An 8,885-nucleotide genomic window follows, 5' to 3' on the forward strand; every position below is an offset into this window, starting at 1 on the left:
CATCACGTGTGCGACCTGTGTTTACACTAGCCGACAGCATGGATGCCCTCAGAGCTGCGCTCGCTTTATCAATTGTCCAAGCGCGTTTTGCTCGTTTGTTTTTGCAAGCGGAATTACTGCTCCTTGCGGAAGACCACAGACGAAGGACGAGGTTAAGAACGGGGGAAGTACTGCCGCCTACAGGTCTGGCATGTCCTTAACAACGTATTTATCCGGGTACGTGTGGACAGAGTTTCTTTTTTAAACGAGGTGGTGTGGATGCAAGTGTGGCAAGGTGGAGAAACGAAGGCCCGGGCAGGATTCGATCCCCAGACCACACTGTCACACAAGTTTTTGGAGGGGCGGATATTAGTTTTTTTTTTAAAACGCGGCTACCCCTTTCCAAGGGAGTCTTGGCCAAGAGGCAGCAAAATTTTACAGTTACACAGTTTTGTAAGTGGGCAGTAGTCCAAGTGTACTAATGGCTCCACCTCCTAGTAGACAAAGAAGGTCATCGCACTCTAGAATATAACTCACAATGATGGGTCAATGCTCTAAAATGTGAAAAAATCCAGAACAGATAGAAATGTCATTGTGACTAGCAACACCTACAAAGAAAATCTGTTTATTTTGGACGAAAAAGCCCAGTCTGAGTTAGAGTTTGTTCTCAATTGTCTATCTGGGGCTTGAAGTAGAGGGAGTCATTAAGGTCTTTGCATGCATGAACCACCTCTATGTTGTTTCCTTCAAGAGTGGACTCTGGGGAGATACTTTCCCATTCAATATGGTCTCCATTGTCAGGAATAGGGAACTGGACCCAAAAGCAAGGCTGGAGAACAAGAAGGTAAAAGGCAAATGTCCTTTATTAAGGCAGAGGTCAAAAAGCAGATAAATATTCCAACAAGCAAATCCAAGTTAGCTGGCAAAAAGAGCTGAAATGGATGCACCAAAACTAAGTCAAAAACACTGAGAGCAAACACTAATCACGGCTGGAACTAAGAGCTAGAAGACAACAACAAACTGGCAACTGGAAAGGAGAACAGAGAGAGGTTAAATACAAGTGAACACAGCTGGGATGAATCTGGTTAACGAAGGACAGGAAGTGACACAGAGGAGAGAGGAGGATGTCAAAGTAAAACAGGAAACAAAGAGCTGGGCTCCTGGCAGGGTGTGACACTCCATACCATACCATCCCATACCAAATGGTCTTCATTCCATCCCATCCCATACCATACCATACCATACCATCCCACACCATACCATACCATACCATACCATCCCATATGGTCTTCATACCTTCCCATCCCATACCGTATGGTCTTCATACCATCCCATACCATACCATACCATATGGTCTTCATCCCATACCATACCATACCATACCATCCCATACCATATGGTCTTCATACCATCCCATACCATACCATACCATATGGTCTTCATACCATCCCATACCATACCATACCATACCATCCCATACCATATGGTCTTCATACCATCCCATACCATACCATACCATACCATACCATACCATATGGTCTTCATCCCATCCCATACCATACCATCCCATACCATATGGTCTTCTCTTCATACCATCCCATCCCATACCATACCATACCATCCCATACCATACCATACCATCCCACACCATACCATACCATACCATCCCATATGGTCTTCATACCATCCCATCCCATCCCATACCATCCCATACCATATGGTCTTCATACCATCCCATCCCATCCCATACCATACCATACCATACGGTCTTCATACCATCCCATCCCATCCCATACCATACCATACCATACCATAACATACCATACCATACCATCCCACACCATACCATACCATACCATCCCATATGGTCTTCATACCATCCCATACCATACCATACCATACCATCCCATACCATATGGTCTTCATACCATCCCATCCCATCCCATACCATATGGTCTCTATACAATACCATATGGTCTCCATACCATCCCATACCATATGGTCTTCATACCATCCCATACCATACCATCCCATACCATATGGTCTTCATACAATACCATATGGTCTCAATACCATCCCATACCATATGTCTTCATACCGTCCCATACCATAACATATGGTCTCCATACCTTCCCATACCATATGGTCTTCATACCGTCTCATACCATACCATACCATACCATACCACTGAGGTCACTTTAAGTTTGGAAACATTAATTAGTTTAAATCTTTTAACAAACTGAGTTTTTTCTTGGTGTTTGTAGTAAAGGGGAAACAATTACAGCAATTTAATGATAAAGCTGTTTACAGTTTCTATTGATTGGTCTCATGCAGCAGTCAACACAAACTCCACATTTTCCACAGGCCTAAACAGTGGCACTCATGGTCAAAGTGACACATTTTGTTTGCAAAAGTATCTAACTGTGCCAAAACATTTAACATATGAAACAAAAGCACATTTTGACTTCAAACAAATGAATGAGCTCTTCCAATCAATCATTACACAATGGTGAACAATATACAGCGCTTTGCACAAGTCAGTGCACCATTGCTTGGCTTTGTGGCCCATGGCTCTCATTTTAGTACCATTTACTATGTTTCCACATGGATGGTCTAATTTAACATTTCCAAAAGGGGATTTCTGCATTCCTGAGATGGAGATGATGAAAACTGAGTGTGTTTGAGCTTGAAAGGTCAGAGGTCACTAGAAGCAAGTTTCAACTTGAAAATCAAAGATAATAGAAAAGTGTAAGTATTCAATGGAAGCCAACATCCTGTTACTGTCAAAAAGTAGCAGATGTTTTCTGTGTTTGTATAACAAACTGTGATTTAGGACATTAGCATCGTTCAGTATTTTCCAGGGTATGCATCTGTTAATATCAGCATTGTTCTTTGATATAAAACATTAGCCTGCCAGAATCTGCTAAAAACATGTGGTCTGCCAGCTAGACCTCTGACATCAGTGATGTATTAAATTGCCCCAACTTGTCAAACAAATCAGAAGGCTTTTTGGTTTGCTATCCAGTCTGTGTGTATCATGAGAAATAAAGACCCAACTCTGTGATGGACAACTGGTCGTCTCTTGTGTCTTCTTAAAAATGAAGAACCCAAAAAGTGGATCCCAGTTTCATCAAAAATAAAAACTGTAATCCACAGTTTTTATTAACTGTTTATTTGAATAATTGTACACTTTTGTCTGTGTTTTGGGTATTTATGCTGCACAAGCACCTACAAAGTTATGAGAGCAAGCAGATGGGATTTGTTGCACATGTGTACGTGTTTGTGTGTGTGTGTGTGTGTGTGTGTGTGTGTGTGTGTGTGTGTGTGTGTGTGTGTGTGTGTGTGTGTGTGTGTGTGTGTGTGTGTGTGTGTGTGTGTGTGTGTGTGTGTGTGTGTGTGTGTGTGTGTGTGTGTGTGTGTGTGTGTGTGTGTGTGCGTGTGGGTACAAGATCACCAGTTTAAGTGTCGGTCACTTCTCACCCCCACTGCTTTTCTCATAATTTACAGAAGGCAGCTAAATTGGGCAAGTTACAGATCAACTGTGTGTGTGTGTGTGTGTGTGTGTGTGTGTGTGTGTGTGTGTGTGTGTGTGTGTGTGTGTGTGTGTGTGTGTGTGTGTGTGTGTGTGTGATTCAGGGAAGAGGGAGAAAGAAAGATGAAAAATGTGACCATGTGTCCCGGTATCAGCACACCCCCTCAACAGATCTACTCTCACCATGCTAATGGTTATGACCACGATGATGCAAGGACACACACACACACACACACACACACACACACCACCACCACATAAACTAGAAACTTCAGCAAGGTCTGGTTCAGTCATCTGCACCAATCAGATCTAATGGGTTTTTGTCTTTTTGAATGAAAAAAAAAAAACAAATTGATCTATTCTGTTTTGCTCTATTGAAGTCAACAGGAAAGACCAATATACAGGAAGACCATGGATGTCGAAGGGACTGCAAAATGCCTGTAAAAAAAGAACACATTATATAGAGAATTCATTAAAAAGAGAACTACAGAATCTGAAAAGAAATATAAAAAGTATAAAAATAAATTAACTAACATAATGAGAACTTGTAAAAAAGAATACTTCATCAAAAAGTTAGAAGATAATAAAGATAGCATGAAAGGGATATGGAATGTATTGAATAGTATAAGAAAAAAATGCACCAAGGACTAATGACTACCCTGGGTATTTTATGGAAGGGACAAATACTATTAGTAAAATGAACGAAGTAGTAGATGGATTTAATGATTTTTTTGTACATATAGGGCCGAAACTAGCCGCGGAAATAAAGGTTGATATGATAGAAAGGGAGACTGGAGGAAACATTGAAAAGAATGCAAGTTCAATGTTTTTAAGAGCAGTGGAAGAGAAGGAGATATATTATATTGTCAGTGGACTTAAGAACAAAACAAGTACTGACTTCCATGATATTGATATGTTAACAGTAAAGAGAGTAATTGATGGTATTGTAAAACCGCTACAATATATCTTTAATTTGTCTTTCCAGGAAGGGGTTTTTACACAAAAAATGAAAGTAGCAAAAATTATTCCCATTTATAAATCAGGTGAAAAGCATTGTTTTACAAATTATAGACCAGTGTCGGTACTCTGCCAGTTTTCTAAGATACTGGAAAAACTATTTCTAAAAAGACTTGATAACTTTGTGGAAAAACATGATCTGTTGGCAAATTGCCAGTATGGGTTTAGAAATAACAGATCAACAGTTTTGGCATTGATGGATTTAATGGAAGAAATAACTGAATGTATGGATAACAAGAAGTATGCACTTGGAGTTTTTCTAGATCTAAAAAAAGCATTTGATACTGTTGACCACAAAATTTTAATAATCAAACTGGAGAAATATGGGTTTAGGGGTGTGGTATTGGATTGGATAAAAAGCTATGTGATGAATCGACAGCAATATGTACAAATAAATGAGTTTAAATCTAAATTGATGGATATTGAATGTGGAGTACCTCAAGGATCAGTATTGGGACCAAAATTGTTTATAATGTATATAAATGATATTTGTAAAGTATCGAAGATCCTAAAGTTTGTAATTTTTGCAGATGATACCAATATACTTTGTTCAAGTGGGGAATTTCAACAGGTTGTGGAGGTGATCACACAGGAGTTAAAGATATTAAAGACGTGGTTTGATAGAAACAAATTGTCCTTAAATTTAAATAAAACAAAATTTATGTTATTCGGAAACCATAAGAAAGATATTAACATTGAAATTTGTGTTGATAATGTATATCTAGAAAGGGTTAATACCATAAAATTTCTTGGTGTGATCATTGATCATAAGGCCTGTTGGAAAGCACACATCACTTATGTGAGGGGAAAGTTAGCACGGGGCATTGCTGTCTTGGGGAAAGTAAAACATTTTCTGGATAGGAAAACATTATATATGTTATATTGTGCATTCATATTACCATACATGAGTTATTGTGCAGACGTTTGGGGAAACACATATAAAAGTAATATTCAGACTATAATCATAATGCAGAAAAGGGCTATTAGACTAATAAATCAGGAGGGGTATAGGGCTCACACAAACGCACTCTTTATTAAGACGCAAGCTTTAAAATTCCAGGACCTGGTCAAGTTTAAAACAGTGCAAATAATATATAAGGTAAGGAAAGGGATGCTCCCAATTGAAATAAGTAAATGGTTCTTAGAAAGAGAAGGGAGGTATAATTTTAGAGGGAAGTGGAGTTTAAAAGTACAAAGAGTACGAACAACATTGAAAAGGATGTCTATTTCAATAGCGGGCGTTAAATTCTGGAATGAGTTAACAGAAGAAATAAAGGTCAGTAGTGATATAAACCAGTTTAAAATAAAACTCAAAAAAGAAATGTTAAATAAGTATAAGAATGAAGAAAATGCAATTAACCCAGGACGGCATGCAAACTGATGTTTAATCTATTCTACAAATTAGAAAATCTAAATATAGTTCTAGTTGAACCTGAGAATTTTATTTACTTATTATTATTGTTATTTTTTATGTGGGTTTTTTTAAGGCATTGTAACTGTTTTGTTGTTTAAGTTTTGATGATGAGGATGTAAACCTGAGGGGGTAGGGCTAAATAAGTATACACTTCTCCCTACTCCTTTTCAAACAATTGCGGGGAATAATTTTATGAAATGTTGGTGAATGTATATGTTTGAAATAAAGTGAACTGAACTGAACTGAACTTTAAAATAGGTAACTATTTACTGATTGTTGATTATAGAAACAGAGTCTGTAAAAATGAAATCAGCATCAGCTAGAGCATTAGATTAAAGAAAATGAAGTTGACATTAATAAAGATTTTGTAATAATTCAACTGCTGGTTGAGAAAATATGAAATAGAGCCCCCAGGAAAAACGACAGCAATTAAAACAATCTAATAAAAGTAAGAAACACTTAACCGGCTTTTGGTCACATCCGGTCTCCGCTGGTTGCCTGGCAACTGTTTAGAGTCAGGAAACCATTTGAAACCCTCTGTGTCCGAGAAATGAAAAAGGTTTTAAACAGTTTTGATGCTGACTAAGTCAAGTTGAGAAGAGAAAGTTGGATCAGTCACATCTTTTGCATCCTTGTAGCAGACTTTAGTAACTATTCATCTGGAGGATTGTACAGATCATCTTACTGTGAAAATGATATGATGAACATTTCACTCTCTAAATGGCCTTTGTTTTAAAACTATACATGTTTCTGACCCTAACTGACAAGCCCTTCCAAGATACAAATAAAAACATAAATCATTGTTAATTTTGGTCAAATTCACCAGTAGATATGTACACCCTAAAACTGTCATTGTGTCTATGCAGGTGCTAGCATTCTGTCCATATGTCTGAGTTTCTCTGTAGAAAACATGTAGGCTTTTACTAACTTGGCCATGCTGTAACTTTTTAGGACATTTAAGGTATTTTCCGGCGTACAATCAGCCCAAAAGGAGTAAGAATTTCCTTTGACGACACCCGCTCGCTCCATACTCCATGTTTCTAAGCTGTCGTTCCTCTCTTTTGTGTGCCTCTGAGGTTCTGTCACTCACTCTTTGTCTTAAACTCCACCACTCTGGTGCGTCTCTCTCCTGTCACTTTCTTCTGCTGACAGCTGTGCCTATTTTAGCCCAGTCCCGTTTGAGTTGGTGTGCTCATTTGCGTATGTGGCTGGTCTGGTCAATGACGTTTGTTGCTTCCAAATTATGACAAGAACAAATGCAGAATAGAATAGAATAGAATAGAATAGAATAGAATAGAATAGAATAGAATAGAATAGAATAGAATAGAATAGAATAGGACAATATACACTTGACCTGTGACCCTTTGGTTTCATTATTTATTTATTTATTAACTTATATTTCGAGAGGATAAACCACTTGAGATGAACCATCTCGTTTCCAAGTGGGTCCTACAAATCAAACAAATAGTAAACCAAGATAGCAAGCAGTATTTCAATGCCACACATTGAAACCACAATAGTATTAATAAAAATAATAATGAAAATAAAAAATAAATAAAAGTAACTAAATACATATTATATTAATACTAATGAAAATAAAGACAATAAATAAAAAGATAAACACTAAAGAAAGATAGAAGTGAAAAATCAAAATCAAAAACAATTACAGATGTGTATTAAATATTCATACAACAAGATTTTAAACGGACAAATTGTATATGATTCTTAGGAAAACAGGCAAATTGTTCCAGTCTCTTCGTGCTTTGACAGAAAAGGCCAGCATTCCTGACTCCGATTTAGAGAAAGGGATGGCGAATGAAACATGATGCATTCTGCGAATGTGGTAATGAGATCTAAATGGTACTAGTAAGGTAGTTAAGTATGAAGGAAAATTAAAATAAACACATAATTGATGAGAATCATTTGCAGCCCTGTTGCTCTGGCCAGCTTCCATAAACCTGCACCTGATCCAGCTGCTCTGATAAATGAACAGAAACCAAACGCGAGGATCAGGTTACGGGGAAACGTTAAAATCTCACAGAGAGTAACTCAAACACATCTGCACAAACACATAATGCTGCTCAAAAATGATTAAATCTATTCAAGAAAAGGCTTTGCACTTGTGTTATTACATAATCTCTGCTGCTGCCTGCCTAACTTATCGTCCCTTGTGCACAGCTAGAAGGTAGATGGAACTGAGTCTGGACTAATAGCAAAGCTCTTGTTTTACTGTATGTGATGACATATGCAAATGAGATTTGGATTGTGACCAAAAGATCTAGATCCCCAATACCAGAACCTGAAATGAGCTTCACCTTGTGACTAGCCTGGGAGATAAGATGAGGAGCTGCTTTGTCCTGACACTAGGTGGCAGCAGAGCAACACGTGTATATACAGAGATGCTGTGACGAGTTAGAGGAGTTCCTGAGAAGTGCTGCTAACAGGGCAACTGGCAATCTGTGATTTCTGGGGAATCCCAGAACAGCTGGTGTGCTCTACCCCCCCCCACCCCCACCCCCCACCCCCACTCCGCTCAGACATCCCTGGCATAGGGTAGAGCAGACTGCAGCGATGCCTCCTACCCGCTCATAGAAGTTAATACAGAGGAGTCTTCCAACAGCTTTTTATTGAACTGAATTTATGTGGGTTTTGATTGAATTGGTTAAAGGTGTTCACTCACTAAAAACCCATTTTTAATTATTATTTCTGATTATAATCAGTCACGCTGAGTTTAACATGCAGGCTGAAGATGAAAGTAGTCTCCCACACCTATCTGCTGCATTAGTTTCTGATAGAACATAGGCGGTGACACTACAGGATTTGAAAAGCCTGACAGATCTACGTCACACTGTTACTTAACATTCACGGACCAGTATATTTCCACTCCTTTAATCTGAATGTTCTAGCAGCTTACACATGCAGAAACAGCTTTTCTACGTAACA

This window comes from Nothobranchius furzeri, chromosome 1 (genome assembly GCF_043380555.1).
Source record: "Nothobranchius furzeri strain GRZ-AD chromosome 1, NfurGRZ-RIMD1, whole genome shotgun sequence".
Classification (NCBI taxonomy): Eukaryota; Metazoa; Chordata; class Actinopteri; order Cyprinodontiformes; family Nothobranchiidae; genus Nothobranchius; species Nothobranchius furzeri.